Source organism: Schistocerca cancellata, chromosome 9, assembly GCF_023864275.1.
Source record: "Schistocerca cancellata isolate TAMUIC-IGC-003103 chromosome 9, iqSchCanc2.1, whole genome shotgun sequence".
Classification (NCBI taxonomy): Eukaryota; Metazoa; Arthropoda; class Insecta; order Orthoptera; family Acrididae; genus Schistocerca; species Schistocerca cancellata.
The window spans coordinates 338,881,267-338,898,792 of NC_064634.1; the positions used below are offsets into that span (position 1 = coordinate 338,881,267).

The window sequence follows — 17,526 nt, forward strand, 5'->3', positions numbered from 1 at the left end:
AGCGTTTATGTCCGAGATGCCGGCACGGTAGATCAGCGTGTTCAGTCAGAGGGCTGCGTGCTCCCTGTAATAAAAAAACTGAGTCAAAGAATCAACGATCAACTTGAACGGATGTCTTCTGACGTCCGCCCAGACCAAACGCAACGAACTATATCGAACAAAAAGAAAAAGAAGTAGGTTGCTGTAATACGTCGTTGCAGATCATCATATGTAGTTGGTATGTCTTTGTAGACAGCATCTTTCAGCTTTCCCCACAAGAGAAAGTCTACAGATGCCAAATCCAGGAAATGGGCCAGTGAAGGCACAGGCCTTCTGGGTATAACCCAAAGATTTGCAAACAGTTCATGAAGATATGCTGCAGTACTTGATGCACTGGACAGCCATCATGTTGGTACCACAGGTTCCTCCTAGTCTGCAGACAAATGTCTTCTCAATGGAAGATGGTTTATTAGGAGGCTGTGATAATTGTGAGCCGTTTTGTCCATCAAAAATTGACCTATGAACTGATGTTTCAGTATCCCACCCCACACATTACACTGCATGGACGCTGACGTTCCACCTGACGAAGCCAACAGGGACTACCAGCACGCCAATAGAGGATGTTCCCTGGTGGTTTGGCAGAATGAGACCTCAATTTAACTTTTGTAATGTCTGACATACTGGTACTGCTTTTCATATGAACACAATCACACTATCACATTCACACACATATTTTTATACTTATAATGATATACAGTACGGTGTGGTCCATTTGCTTTGGTATCTAACACCTAACCATTGTGTTCCTGATTTATCTGTAGACAAGTCAATACAATGTATACTGGAAGGAAACTGAATAGTAACTTAAAACTAATCACACGGTTGCTTGATGGCTACTAATACATCACATTTTCAATATATACGTATTCATTTTCTATCAGCATGCAGTTGTATTCATCAGTAATCACATTTTATAAGAGCACAAATGTTTATAGTGCAGCTGTTTCAATTTACCATTTATTCCTGAAAATAAAAGTGTTGTCATAGTTGGGGCACAATCTCGTTATCTTTCATAACTTTCTCAAAACTTTACATCTATTCCTCCTTTCATTGTATATATAAATCCTCCTATAGTGTTTAGTATACCTTATATATAGTCACTTGTAAATGTAATTATGGTGTACATAGTGATACAGTCTGTGTATATTTTTTGTGGGTAGTTTTTTTTTTTTTTTTGTTATGTCCACTGTCAATTTTCCTTGAATTAATTCTTTTCTCCTTTTAGTTTTAGCTTTGTAGAGTAAGCTCTTCATTTCTATAGTAGTTAACTTATCTTAAAAGTTTCTAAAATACAGTTTGATTGGCGTTCATTTGCTAAGCTGACTATGCAGTGCATTGGACTATGTTGTGCTGAGTGCATGCACAGCATCAGTTGGCCTGTAAGCTACCCCAACTGCACATGTGTAGTGTCCCCCCTTCACTACATCACATGGTTTGTGTCTCAGGCATATTACCACAGTGCATTTAAATAGTGCACAGATTATTAAAGTAGATCTTGAGCTAGGTGATGGAAGTGTTCTTAGAGCTTTCTATGGCTTACGGACATTTAATCAAAATCTTAAATAACTAAAACTTACCATCTATTCAGTTATCAAACATGAAAGAAGTATATGAAAATCATTCTGAATACTAAGCATAAAATTGTGATATACAATAGAGTACTTTGTCCATTCCACTGTTCATGTAGACTAAGCTATAAGCCTCTGGATGTGGGATTTTAGAGATGACAAATTGCCCTGCATAAAGAAGTTGCTATTTACAGTTTCACTTCCCATACTTTGTAAATTTTGGATGTGTTCTCAGGAGTACCTGTTGTCCTACATGTAACACAACAGTGCATTCTAATCTGTTATCATACAATCTTGCAATGATACTAACGGTTAGTGGTAACTACTGCTGAAAGCAGTACAGTAGAGGATGAGTGCACAACCTGTTAAATGGCTCACTGTACATGTTGTTTTTTTTTTTTTTTTGCTCTTACATAAATGATTAACAATTATTAAGGTGGCCTGTGAGGTCAGTCAGTGAAATACATATATATATAAGAGTAAATTGAGCAATGAAACTGAGAATTAAGAATATTAATGTATGTTTAGCATGTGTTAGATTTGCATTATTCATAGAAACTAGCTTAGCTATGAATGATGGTCCTACACACAATGGTCCAATTGAGTCTCAAAATAGTCTTGGAACAGCAGTTGCAGGCAATAAACGGTTCACCATCTCACAATCTTTGTAAATATCACATCCACAGCTCACAAATTAATAAACTGGAGACTAGCTTCCAAATAATCCAATAGGCTTGATCCTACCTCGGAACTAAAACACATGTGTCCCCAGCTCTGGCTTGCATCTCTGACCTGCATTTTGTCACATGACACACTGCTCTAGTCAAACTAACATCTATATACTTGACCATCATTTGCTTACAAACACTTTTCACAGTATACAAATAACTAAACAGATTACAGTACACAGTTTTGTACAAACATATTCTATCAAAAACTATTATATTTCCTTATTACAGTTATTCTTATTGTAATATATTGCATGAACCAGAACAGTAATCACTCATCAAAACTATTACCTTCTTGGCCATTTTCCATTATGTTACTCAAATCATTCTATAATTGTTAATACATAAATTTATTAGCAATTAAATATAGAAAATGAAATATCAATACAAGAGGCAAGATCAATGCAGATGCTAACAACTTTATGTATTTGTGAATGATTCTGCCTTAGGTGCACAGCTTCACCTATTATGTTACACTCTATTTCATTGTTCTACCTTTCCCTCAAGATTGACCAATGCCTGGAGTACTTTATCCTCAAGAAGCATTTCTTTTCTATGAATTTTAGGCAGTGATTTTTCCCAGCCATCTATCTGTCTTCTTCAAAACATATTCAGTTGGTGTAAGGCCAGTAGAGGTATGTCAAAGGTTGTTGATGATTTGTTGGAATGACATAACATGCTCAATCCAGGTTGGCGTTTTTGAGGGCTATAGATGGGCATTAATCTATTGAATTCTTCAAATATTCTCTCAACTGGGCTTTTCTCTTGGTGCAACTGGGACACTAGTATGTGTGAATGAATCCTTTCCATTGGTTACCTATCAAATATGGTGCAATAACAGTTAACAATATTTCTGGCTTTCCTACCCTTGGGAGGTAGTCTTTTAGGATTCTTCTAGTGATGTTACATGCAATCACAACCACACAGCACACATTTTGAAGAACACATCATGCAGGCAACAATATATTTTATGCCTCATTTCCCTTGTGAATAAGGCCCAGACATATCCAAAGATACTACTTCCTAAGCTCTTTTTCGCAATATTGGGTGCAGCTCAATTAATTGGAGCTTATTTGAATGTTTTTTGTAATACACATTCATATAACCTGAAGGACCTTCTATCGCAAATTAGGATAGTAGCAGTACATATTTATTTTGCTAGTGCACTTGGAAACACCATAGTGACCCCAGACAATGTGAGTATGCAATACAAAATCATCCACATAGTCTTTTGGCAAACAAACATGCCACTTGCTGTTATGTAGGTGGTGTCAGTGAAATGAGACTCCATTGTAAATTGTAAAAAGGTTTCTTTAAGTTATCATTGCCATTTTCTAACAGCTTCAGTCTTACCTTTCACCATCTCGGATCTGCTTATTGCAACTGTTCCACACTACTACACATCTTAAAGTAATATGCCTGTTGTATCTTATCTCACATTAACAAAAACCTGATTTTTGAATTATGTTCCATAAATTCTAAGAATTTGTCAAGTGCCTGAGATAGCATTGTTAAGTCATCTGGAATTACATTTTTGGTTGCCCTTAATATACACAGATCCCAAAATCGAACTCTAGCAAATACAAGCACCACCCAGCTGTTCTCATACATATTAGTTTGCAAGTTAAAATAAAGGACAAGGACTGTTGGTGACAATAAACTTCAGTGTATTCACCCCACAGGCAGCAGTAAAACTTTTTAAACACCCATATTACTGCAAGAGCCTTGTGTTTTGTAATGGAATATGACCTTTCAGAATCAGATAATGTTTAACTAGTAAAACTAATCACCTTGGTGATAAGCTCCCAAGCCTCTCAGTGATCTGGAACACACAAGTGCCTAGCCCTTGCAAGGGTGCATCAGCAGATAAACAGAAATCTTGAGCCATATCATGGTGGTGTAACATATTGGCATTCAGTTGGGCTCCTATTATGCTGTCAAAATCAGCCTGACACTGGTCAGTTCATATCCATGGGTGTTTCTCTCTTAGAAGTTAACAAGATGTCACTATTCAAAAGTTGTTTGGGTATGAATTTTCTAAAAAAGGATACTAGGCCAAGATATGCCTTCACCTGCTTCTTGTTCAAGGTGCAGTACAGTGTTTGATTGTGTGAAGTTTCTGCAGATCTAGGAGTATATGTTTGGAAAATATTATGTGGCCAAGGAATTTAACCTTTTTATTGCCAAAATGGGATTCATTAGATTGGCTGTATCTCTAAATTCTAAAAACCTGTATAGGACTAGTGCCAGCAGTCTTACATGTTCTGCCCAGGTGGTGGTGGTTATTAGTAGATGGTTGACATAAACAGTGACCCTTCTAAGTAAGACAGGTCCCATGACTATATCCCTCTTGGAAATGAATATGCATGCACTTACATTCAGGAACAATGGTCAGACGCAGAATTAATAACTTCCGTCCCTACACGCAACAACTGTATATTTTTGGCTGACCCCATGCAATGCAATCTGTCAGTACAAGGCTCTCAGATCTATTATTGTGAGATGTTTGACAATATGGAATTTTAATAATTGTTCCTGTAGGTTGTCAGGGTGCATCCTAAATGGTACAATAATTTTACTTACCCTTTGGGTGTGTAAAGGGACACTCTCCTCTAGCATTACATTTCCTCAGCAGAAGTAATCAATATCAAAAATATTTTTTTCAAATTTTGAGTAGGTTAAAAATACTTCAGCTGTTTTTCTAAAAGAATGATGTGTTGTAATTCAAGCTAAAATCTATAAAAAAAGAAATTATTTTCTTTTCTTTATCACAATCAATATGTACTGTCTCTGAATGTACAATTGAAATTATTTTTTCTAGAAATATTTGAAATTACAAAATATTTGGCACACTTAACATTCCTATTACTAATTGTGCTATCTGATACTATTTATTAAATTTATTTCTGAATTCATTTGTAAACTAATGTTAAAAATTGGTGGAGATTTTTTAATCAACAGAATTTGTAAACCCTTTGGAATATCGTTAGTACCACAGAGTGAGGTAGTAGTGGGCATGCATCTGATGAGATCAGATGTGTTTTATATTTTTTAGAAGAACAATGTAATTTTCGGCTTTGTTATAGTCCAAATTGTAAAGACAGTGTGGTATAGGAAAATGTGAGTGAATAAAATTAACATTATAACAGAAGTTACAGCTCAGGCAATTCTCCAGAACTTATTATGTCAGTTGGAACCATGAGAACCTATAATGTCAAAAATTTCAGCTTCAAGACACAGCCACTAGTTGTGAAGAACTGGAACCAACTTATTAAAGAGTTAACCGTAAAGACAGAGCCATTTAACTAACGATGTGAAGAGGGGTAGATTACAAGTGGTGGCATCGTCCAGGACCTATTGACTAATAATGAAGTTTTATCTGTTGCAGCCGGCCGGGGTGGCCGAGAGGTTCTAGGCGCTTCAGTCTGGAACCGTGCGACCGCTATGGTCGCAGGTTCGAATCCTGCCCCAGGCATGGATGTGTGTGATGTCCTTAGGTTAGTTAGGTTTAAGTAGTTCTAAGTTCTAGGGGACTGATTACCTTGGTTGTTAAGTCCCATAGTGTTCAGAGCCATTTGAACCATTTGTCTGTTGCAGAAGAAGGAAGAGTCATTTGTGTCATTTTCAGTTTATGTATGAATGTATTTCCAATCACGCAAAGAAAGAAGACTGAGGGCTGTCCAACAAAGCCATATCAACAGTGATGATGTACTACCAACATTGAAGGACTGGATCGAATGAAAGAGGACTTCAAAACTACAACAAGGGACATAGAAAAGGAAAGATAATTACTAATTATTGGTGAAATTAATTTGTTTGTGAACTTGTGTGATTGTTAACAAAATGAATAGAGACAAGGGTAGTAGTGATGTAGAAGTGAAAGCTATATGGCCCAGTCAGGCCATCTCTGAGCAGAGTGAAGTCATAGTTAGTAAAGAAACAGTAAAAAGTGATATTTTGCAGTTAATTTTCGTGAAGCTAGAGCAAATGAAGACAGATAACAATGGCAAAATTACTGCAATTAATAATCAGTTAATGGAAATAAGAACAGATTGTGATAGGAAATTTACTACACTACAAGGACAATTAAATGACCTGGAAACTGAAAAGGATAGTGAAAAGGATGGGGTTCAATACCAAATAGACCAACTTAGTAATCAGGTTTCAGAGCTAAAAAATGGGTTGTCAGAGGGGTTAAAAAGTGTGAATGAAAAAGATGATGTTCTAGAAAATAAATTTATTGTTTTGAGAAATGAACTGATAAACGAATTGACAAGTCAGTCGAAGAATGTTAATGATTTCAGAGTTGAACAGAATGCCATAGTGAAAAAAATGAAGCAAAACATTGACAGTTTAGACCAAAAATTTTAAAAGTTGAAAACAATATGAAAACTAATGTAAATGTTTTAGATAAAGAATTTCAGCAGTCCAGAAAAGTGCATTCACAAAAATCTGTATTCAAACAATGGTATTATGTGGTCCCACATTTAAATCAAAAGCTTTCCATCAGACAATTTACACCCAGTGGATTTTCTGCACCATTGTAGAGATAGTTTTGTGTTAGGCATGAGTGATGATCAAAAAATTAAATATGTTAAAAGATGCCTTGAAGCAGAGCTCTGTCATGGGGAAATTTCAATTTAAGTCAGTGGGAAACATATCAAAGTTTCGAGAAAAGCATTTTAAATAAATTTTGGCTGGAAGCTGAACAAGGGAGAATTAAAAGTGAATTTTTGAATGGTCCTAATTATAGGAATAGGGATGGTATTTTGAAAGAGTTTTGTAAGAATCAACTTAAAAAATTAACACAACTTGACAACTTTGATGAAATGACATTGACTGATGTGCTTCAAAGGAGATTACCAGAAATGTTGCTGTGGGATTTAGGACACAGACCTGACAATTGTCTTGAACAATTTTTATGATATATTGACAGCCTGCACAGGACAGTAGAAATAAGTATGTACCATAATATTTGCAATTATATAAATCAAATGGGAATAATTACAGAAGCAGAGATAATGGTGGCTTCTATCAGGATCAAAATATTAATAGAGGGAGAAATTTTGAACACCAGCAGAATAGGAATAATGCAGATAACCATGGGCAATTTAATAAAAGAAACAAACATTGAGATAACTATTCTGGAAATGGCAGTTCACCTCAATGAAGGTCCACAGTTTGAGGGCGAGGAAACACAGCAAGCACAGAATCCCCAAGTGACATTGCAATTAGATGATAATAACAGTGTTAATGATATGGCACATGTATCTGATTTCTCATTTATGTTTTGATTGAAAGTTTTGGGATACTATATTTAATTATTGCAATGTAGGTGCCAATCACAAACCAGAATGTGAGATGTAGTATGAACTAATGATTTCTTCTCTTGGTCAGAAAACAGTGTTATTGATGTATGTCAGTCTCAGGTGATGTCTGTATTTGATCTGAACTAGGTTCAAAATGGTTCAGATCACTCTGAACACTCTGGGACTTAACAGCTGAGGTAATCAGTCCCCTAGAACTTAGAACTAGTTAAACCTAACTAACCTAAGGACATCACACACATCCATGCCCAAGTCAAGATTCAAATCTGCGAACGTAGTGGTCGTGTCATTCCAGACTGAAGCAGCTAGAACTGCTCAGCCACACCAGCCAGCTTCTGAACTAGGTGATATTTTTCATATAGATATGAAAGGGAGCTATGAAATAACTAATGTTGGTAAGTCTGAGTCTAGTTATTGCTGTTGTGGTCTTCAGTCCTGAGACTGGTTTGATGCAGCTCTCCATGCTACTCTATCCTGAACAAGCTTCTTCATCTCCCAGTAGCTACTGCAACCTACATCCTTCTCAATCTGCTTAGTGTAGTCATCTGTTGGTCTCCCTCTACGATTTTTACCCTCCACACTGCCCTCCAATACTAAATTGGTGATCCCTTGATGCCTCAGAATATGTCCTACCAACTGATCCCTTCTTCTAATCAAGTTGTGCCACAAACTCCTCTTCTCCCCAATTTTATTCAATACCTCCTCATTAGTTATGTGATCTACCCATCTAATCTTCAGCATTCTTCTGGAGCATCACATTTTGAATGCTTCTATTCTCTTCTTGTCCAAACTATTTATCGTCCACGTATCACTTCCATACATGACTACACTCCATACAAATACTTTCAGAAACGACTTCCTGACACTTAAATCAATACTCCATATTAACAAATTTCTCTTCTTCAGAAACTCTTTCCTTGTCATTGCCAGTCGACATTTTATATCCTCTCTACTTCAACCCTCATCAGTTATTTTGCTCCCCAAATAGCGAAGCTCCTTTACTACTTTAAGTGTCTCATTTCCTAATCTAATTCCCTCAGCATCACCTGAATTTGATTACATTCCATTATCCTCATTTTGCTTTTGTCCATGTTCATTTTATATCCTCCTTTCAAGACACTGTCCATTACATTCAACTGCTCTTCCAAATCCTTTGCTGTCTCTGACAGAATTACAATATCATCGGCAAACCTCAGTTTTTCTTTCTTCTCCATGGATTTTAATACCTACTCCAAATTTTTCTATTGTTTCCTGTACTGCTTGCTCAATATACAGATTGAATAACATCGGGGAGAGGCTACAACCCTGTCTCACTCCCTTCCCAACCACTGCTTCCCTTTCATGTCCCTCGACTCTTTATAACTGCCATCTGGTTTCTGTCTGGTAGCTTATTGAAAATAAATGTAGGTATGGTTCAAATGGTTCAAATGGCTCTAAGCACTATGGGACTTAACATCTGAGGTCATCAGTGCCCTAGACTTAGAACTACTTAAACCTAACTAACAACACACACATCTATGCCCAAGGCAGGATTCGAACCTGCGACTGTAGGTGTGGTAAGTGACTTTGATGGAGATGAGACTTGTGTTGTTAATGGTGTTTTTGATGAAGTAATTTTGGAAGAATATGATAATGATGTTGACAATACAGATAAGGTAAGTGATGTATGTGACACTGTAAATGAGAGTCACGGAATACCAGTCAAGTGGAAATGGTTTTTCATTAATGTCATGCAGAGTAATGATCCAAACAGAAAGTGTGAGTTAACTGTAAGCCTAGAGAATAAAGATGAAAATTTTTGAAATTTATCTGGGACCAAATTTATGATAACATAGATAAATATGCATTCTGAAATAAGTTAGCTGTGGTTAGTCAAAATTTATTTGTATACAATTTGTTGGAATGAAGTGAAAAAGATCTAAGTATGAAATGTAATTTTGAGAGCAATATATTTTGTGTTCCATCTGTAATAAGTAATATTAGTTGTGCTATGGAATCCATTCAGTGTGCTGAATCTTTACCTGACAACATGAGTAACCAAAGTAATTCTATGGTACCAGTGAAGCTTATAAAACCCTGCAAAAACAGTTTGGATGTAGCAATTGATTAAACTGAATATGATATTTTCAATGAAGTGTCTAATAACAGAGATGATTAATCAGATTTGGATGCCTTTACATTAAGATTAAGTTTAATCAGTGGGAAGGGAACTGTTTGATTGATACAGGTAGCCCAATTTGTGGTACATCTTAACGATTTAGAGACAAAATCCAGTATATTAAAAATATTGTGAAAATGTTTGTTGTATGTGTAGAGATAAGAAGAGTTACTGATAAGCAAAGAAAATTGGTAAAATATCAGGTACTGTTAACTTATAAAATAGAGGACAAGACCTTTGAACATAGATTTATAATGATCCCTAGTCTGGAAGAAAATATGTACTATGTTTGCAGATTCATATCACTATATAATTGTGTTTTGTTTGTCAGGAATGTAGTATGTGAGATGATATAATTTCTAAAGTTCTGTCTTATCTATTGCCTGAGTTTAAATCTATGTCTAGCAGTAAGTCCTCATATCGTATACAATAAAAAATAAATAAATAAATAAAAGAAAAGGAAAGTAAAAAATTAGAAATAATATGTAACTATATCTGTGTGTATAACCTTATTAATTCATTTTTTCATTGCATTTCATTCTGTTTATTAAAGTTTCATATGTGAACGCTTTTTAATCCTAGCTGAAGTAAACCCTATATGCTTGCTTTTGGAGTACAAATAGGAAGAGCGTATGCTGTGTGATGTGAGGAAGGTATTAAACAGCTTATTTAGTACACAAAACAATGTTTCAGGATTTGGTGTGAACGCTAGCGAGGAAGTTACCTGTTCACTGGACTGTGTGATGAGAACTCTAAGCAGGAAACTGAAAGATGTAGGTAGATCCATTCCTACACTGCTGTATGGCTGTACCCTGCTGGACCAGTCAACTTACAAGAGATCATAGGTGCTGGGTAATGTACTCAAGCATCTTCATCAGTGTTATGACTGAGATTTGTAAATTGTTAGGGAAGACTGCCAAAGACAGTGTTACTCCACATAAATGTATCTTTTTTTGAGTAAGGGAATTAATATCCCATTACATTATGTAACTTTTAACCAGTATGTGTTTTTTTTATCAATTTTAAATGAATCTTCTAGGCTTCTATGTACTTCAGTTAGTTTGTATGAACAATTAGCAAATAATGTGGAAGTCATTTATGAGTAGAGTCAGCATAACAAGATGTATACATATCTGATTTTATACACTGATTTTGGTCCTCAAGTTACTCAATTATCTCATAATTCAAAGCTATTTATGGTGGGATTACCTGTATTTATCCTGAGTACTGCAATATTGTACATCATTGGAACCTGAGTTGTTGGTGGAATATATTTTGCGGGTCAGTATCCGGTGTGGTTTGGATTCATGGGTCAGTCCCCAAATCACAAACTTAGGCCCTAATATTTTTCCATTATTTTCCCCTTTTGTGATTAAATATATCCTTAAATTCTCAGGTTTATGTGGCTGACTGATTTTGTGCTATATTCCTACTCATGATTGAGTATATTCTTTTGGTCTGTACCCAGAGTTGTCAATTTTTCAAGTTGGCTCACTTGCCATACACTTAGCCTCTCCATTTTTTTCTCTTCTCTTTTTAAGATTTTGAAGGTGTAATTTTATGGATGTAATCTTGCAATTTGTAATTCTAGTAATTTACCTTGCCACTGCATTCATTTCTATAGTTTAGTGTTGTTATGTTGTAGTTTTCACTTTGTATCAATTGTCTAGTGACAGACTGTTCCACAGATCTGATAATCTGAATGCCATATCCTGATATAAGTATAAATTATGACTTGTATAGTAGATATTTTTCTTATGTTTTCTGTAATATGTTTTGTATCAGATACTTCTATAAGTCTTTATTCCATCTTTTGGCATCATTTTGTACACTGTTTGGATAACCTGATAGTAAGTCACAAAATATTGTAAACACATTGTTTCCAAGTTTTGTGAGGGGGGGATGTTGTAAAGGGACATCCTCTACTTGGATTACATTTCCTTAACAGGAGTAATCGACACCAAAAATATTTTTTCAAATTTTGAATAGGTTAGTAATATCTCAGCTCCAGAATGAGATTTTCCCTCTGCAGTGGAGTGTGCGCTGATATGAAACTTCCTGGCAGATTACAACTGTGTGCTGGACAAGACTCGAACTCGGGACCTTTGCCTTTCCTCCTGCGAAGGAGAGCTGCTGCAAAGTTTGGAAGGTAGGAGTCTGGCAGAAGTAAAGCTGTGTGGACAGGGTATGAGTCGTGCTTGGGTAGCTCAGTTGGTAGAGCACTTGCCCGTGAAAGGCAAAGGTCCCGAGTTCGAGTCTCGGTCCGGCACACAGTTTTAATCTGCCAGGAAGTTTAATATCAGCTGTTTTTCTGAAAGAATTTCATATGATTTAGTACATGATGTGTTGTAATTCAAGCTAAAATCTATAAAAAGAAATTACTTTATTTTCTTTATTACAGTCCTTATGTAGTATCTCTGAATGTAGAATTGAAATTATTTTTTCTAGAAATATTTGAAATTACGAAATATTTGGCACACTTAAAATTCCTATTATTAATTCGCTATCTGATCCTATTTATTAAATTTATTTCTGAATTCATTTGTAAAATAATAATATAAATTGGTGGAGATTCGTTTGTCAAGACAATTTTGTAAATATACACGCTAAATGACAACAGTTGCAGAATAAAGATTTATTGAAATCCTTGACCACAGTTTTGGTATATCTAAATATACCTTCATCAGAAGCAAAAATACCTGAACAGAGAGACACCTTCATTAGAAAAAAACTTAGCAACATAACTGAGGTAGAAGGAAAAATCAACACTTACAGCTTTAAGTAACCCTGAAAATTACCAAGTATTACAAGTACAAAAACTTTTAGTTACTTACTAAAATCACATCCTGCAGTGCAGATGCACAAAACAATTGTGCCAAATGCACTGTCAGTAGTTAAGATTGAAATATCACCTCCATCTGTACAGTATAATTATGAAGATATGGTCGATGCAAACATGGCATATTAACAGTTCTTAGCATGTGAACTAGCATGAAGAGGGTGTGGATGCACTAAGGCAGACACTTTCTCTGAGAGAGGGCACTTGTGGTATGTGTGAGACACTCGCACACCTTAACACTCAGTGATATGTACTCATGCGCATCAAAATTTTAAAGGTTGTGCAAATTCAAACCCTCTGTCTTAATAAATAAAACATATCAAACCATTTAAAACACCTACATACAATAGAAAATGTGAACACCAATTTGCCTGTGTCCTAGTGTTCAAGCAGGAGAAGTTTTCACTAAGAAACACATCTAATGAAAGAGGGCACTAGTGTTGCACAAGAAAGTACGCAAATTAAAGGCTAGGGTTGAGGGTGGGGCTCAACTTGTGCATTGACATTTTGTGTTTGTACTCATAAATAAGATCAGTGGTGTCAAATACTGATAAAATGCTAAATGTCATGTTCTGGAATGGTAATTAATTTTTCACAGATGTGGGCAGCCAGGTGGCTTTTCAAAATCCTTCACACATCTACATGGCAGACTTTATTAATCCAGTTTTGAGTTTTTTTTTTCTTAATCTTCTCAAAGTATTTTCTTAGCCACCATGTTTGCTACTGAAGGGTGACAGATTAAAAACTTAATGGCTTAACCTCTCCCATACTGTGGGAGAGCAAAATTTATTCAAAAATGCTCTTTCAGACTATTCATAACTGTGTTATTTTTTTCCCATGTCTGTGGCCTATAGTACGACATTGCCTTGTCTGTAACTTACAACAAAACGGATATTTTACATCTCTTTCTAGTTCCTAGGCAACACATTATGAAAGGCCCTTATGAACACCACCAGTTTCATTCTTTTTCCTTTGTAATGGGTCACCATCCTCTAACATTACCCTTTTTTATGTAAATAACTGATACCATGTATAATATCAGTTCTTGTATAGGTGACCATTATATCAGCTGTCTAGCTGAAAGAACTTTGTATGATTTTGTATACCATGTGTTATGTTTCAGGCTAAAATATGCAAGAAGAAATTAATTTGTTTGTACTCTGCCCGTACAGCTAAAATTCTTTCAAAAATATTTGAAATTAAGAAATTTATGGCATACTGAAAATTCATATTATTAATTGCACAATATAATGCCAATTATTAAATTTACTTCTGGACTCATTTATAAAATAACAATATATTTTAGCAAAGATTCTTGTTTGGTCATGAAAGTTTGTAAACTCTTTTGCTTCATAAACTCTTTGGAATATTGCAAATACAGCAGAATGTAAGTGGTAGTGGGCATCCCTCTGATGGAATCAGACATGTTTTTGAGTGTGTCACTAATAATGTAATTTTTGGTGTGATACAAGTGAAAATTGTAAAGTCTGTGTGAATTAGAAGAATGGGATAAAATAAAAGAAAATAATAGCAGCAGATAATTCATCATCAGTTATTTTGTCTTATGGAACCTGCAACATTATTAAAATTTACAGCCTCAAGAATGTACCCTAGACACAAGACTTAGAGGCAACAACAAGAACAAGAGAAAATGAAGATAATTTAAAAGTTCCGCTTTTGTATATCTTACACCTCTTGAAGCTTTTGAAACTTTTATAGACAGAGAATTGTAATAGTGATGTGTGGGAGGGTAAGATTACAAGCGGGGACTCATCAGCCAGGATCTGTTGACTGATAATGAAGTCTTGACTGTTGCAGAAGAAGAACAGACAGTAATTTATATCATTTCCAGTTTTTATATACATTCAGAAACTCCAATCACTCGACAAAAGGAGACCTGAGGGCTGCCCAACATAGTCGTTTCAACAGTAACAAGACAATATCGTCAATGATGGACCAGATAAATTGAAAGAGGAATTTACACCTATAATGAAGGACATCAGAAAATATTAGTACAAATCAATCGTGTGATTGCTAGGAAAATGAATAGAGACAAGGGTAGTGATGTAGATATGAAAGCTGTAGAACCCAGCCTAGACATGTTTAAACCAAGTGAAAATGTAGAAAGCAAAGAAACACTTAAAACTGGCATTATGCAGTTGATTCTGTCAAAATTGAATGCAGTTACTAATCAGTTAGTATTAATATGAACTGAAAACAATGTTAAAATGGACAGGGTACAATACCAAATAGATAAACTTACTAATCAGGTTTTGGAACTAAAAGATGGGTTGTGAGATGGATTAAAAAGTGTGGAAGGAAAGTCAATGTATTAGAAAATAAATTTATTGTTTTGGAAAATGAGTTATTTCCACAATCTTCACAACAGGAGAAGGGTACTAACCCTCTAACTGCTCTCGACATGTTAATGCGTGTGCCTTTGCACCTGTCCCTGTGTGCTCTGAATGTGTTTAAGCGCACCAAAAGTCCTTCTACCTGGTATTATAAATGTGTCTATATGTATACAAGTTCATAGTACCAGGTAGAAGGACTGATGGTGTGCTTATACACATTCAGAACACACAGGGACATGTACAAAGGCTGCGCATTAACACATCCAGAGCAGTTAAAGGGTTAATGGCATCAGAGCTCAACAGGTGGTCATAGAGGAAAAAGTGTAACAGAACTTCAGTAGTTTAGATCAAAAGATTTTCAAATGTTGAAAACAGTACAGTAAATAATGTAAATGTATTAGACCAAAGAATTTCAGTAGTTCAGGAAAATTGTATTCACAACAATCTGTATTCAAATAATGGTATTGCATGGTCCAACATTCCAATCAAAAGTTTTCCATCAGATAATTTACATCCAGTGGATTTTCTACATCACTGTAGAGATAGTTTCGTGTCAGGTATGAGTGATGATCAAAAAATTAAATTTGTTAAAAGGTGTCTTGAAGGGAAGCTCTGTCAGGGTAAATCTAAATTTAAGTAAGTGGGAAACATACCAAAGTTTTGAAAAAAATGTTTTAAATAAATTTTGGTCAGAGGCTGAACAGGGGAGAGTTAAAAGTAAATTTTTGAATGGTCTTCATTATAGAAATAGGGACAGTACACTGAAGGATGTTTGTAAGAATCAACTTAAGAAATTAGCACACCTTGACAGGCCATTTGACAAAATTACAATCATTGATGCACTAAAAAGGGGATTACCAGAAAAGTTGCAGTGGGATTTAGTACATGGACCTGATGAGTGTCTTGAACAATTTTTATGGTATAGTGTCAGCCTGGACAGGACAGTAGAAATAAGTATGTACCATAGTATTTGGAATGATAGAAATCAAATGGGAATAATTAAAGGAACAGAGACAATGGTAACTTCTATCAGGATCAAAATGTTAATAGAGAAAGAAATTTTGAACACTAGCTGAACATGAATAATGGGGATAATGATGGGCAATTTAGTAGAAGAAACAATCACAGAGGTGGCCATTCAGGAAATGGCAGTCGGCCTCAATGAAAGTCCACAGTTTTCAGATGAGGAAACACAACAAGTACTGGACCCTCAATTTACAATTACAATTAGACAATAATAATAGTATTAATAATGTGGCACAAATATCTGAAATTGAACAGAAGGATAAGCAGATTTCTTATTTATGTTTTGATCAAAAGTTCTGGAATACTATGATCAATTATAATGATATAGATACTAATCACAAACAGAATGTGAGAGTAATGAGAGTTTTGATGTAGTGTGTACTAACGACTTCTTCCCTCAGTCAGCAAACTGCATTATTGATATATGTAAAACAGGTGATGACTGTATTTGATGTGAATTAGATAGCATTTTTGATGTAGGTGTGAATGAGAGCTGTGAAATGACTGAGGATGATAAGTCTGAGACCAGTAGCTTATTGCAGATGAATGTAGGTGAGGTGTGTGACTTTGAAGAAGATGAGACTTTTATTGATAATGATGTTACTGATGAAGTAATTCTGGAAGAATATGATGATAATAATGATGATGATCATGAGCATCAGGTTTTTGTAGAGTTTAAGAATAATGAAGTTTCAGGGTTGTTTGTGAATATCGGTATGGTAGGTGATGTATGTGATAATGTAAGTGAGAGTCATGGAATACCAGTCCAGTCAAAGCAGTTTTTCATTAATGTCACACAGAGTTATGATCCAAACAGTAAAGGTGACTTATCTATAAGCATAGAGAATAAAAATGAAAGGTTTTGAAATTTGTTTGGAACTAAATTTATGATAACATAGATAAATGTGCATTCTGGAATAAGTTAGCTGTGGTTAGTCAAAATTTATCTGTATGCAATTTGTTGGAATGAAGTGAAAGAAGATCTAAGTAGGAAATGTAGTTTTGAGAGCAATATATTTTGTGTTCCATCTGTAATAAGTAATGTTAGTTGTGCTATGGAACCATTCAGTATGTTCAATCTTTACCTGACAACATGTGTAACCAAAGAAATGCTATGGCACCAGAAAAGCTGATAAAACCCTGCAAAAACAGTTTGGATGTAACAATTGATTAAACTGAATATGATATTTTCAATGAAGTGTCTAATAACAGAGATTATAATTCAGTTTTTGGATGTCTTTACATTAAGATTAAGTTTGATCAGTGGGAAAGAAACTGTTTGATTGATGCAGGTAGCCCAATTTGTATATCTGAACAATTTAGAGACAAAATCCAGTATATTAAGAATTTTGTGGAAATGTTCATTGCACTTGTAAAGATAAGAGGAGCCACTGATAAGCAAAGCAAATTTGCAAAATGTCAAGCACTATAAACATTTAGTCTAGAGGTCATGAATAATGCATAATGATCGTTAGAATAGAATAATA

General features: G+C 35.1%; 1 non-coding gene across 1 annotated transcript; it reads left to right on the forward strand.

Annotated features, from left to right (window-relative positions):
- The first annotated feature begins 12,015 nt into the window (after positions 1 to 12,015).
- Trnas-uga (transfer RNA serine (anticodon UGA)) lies at positions 12,016 to 12,090 on the forward strand. The gene has a single exon. It is a non-coding gene; the product is annotated as a tRNA-Ser (tRNA).
- The last annotated feature ends 5,436 nt before the right edge of the window (positions 12,091 to 17,526 follow it).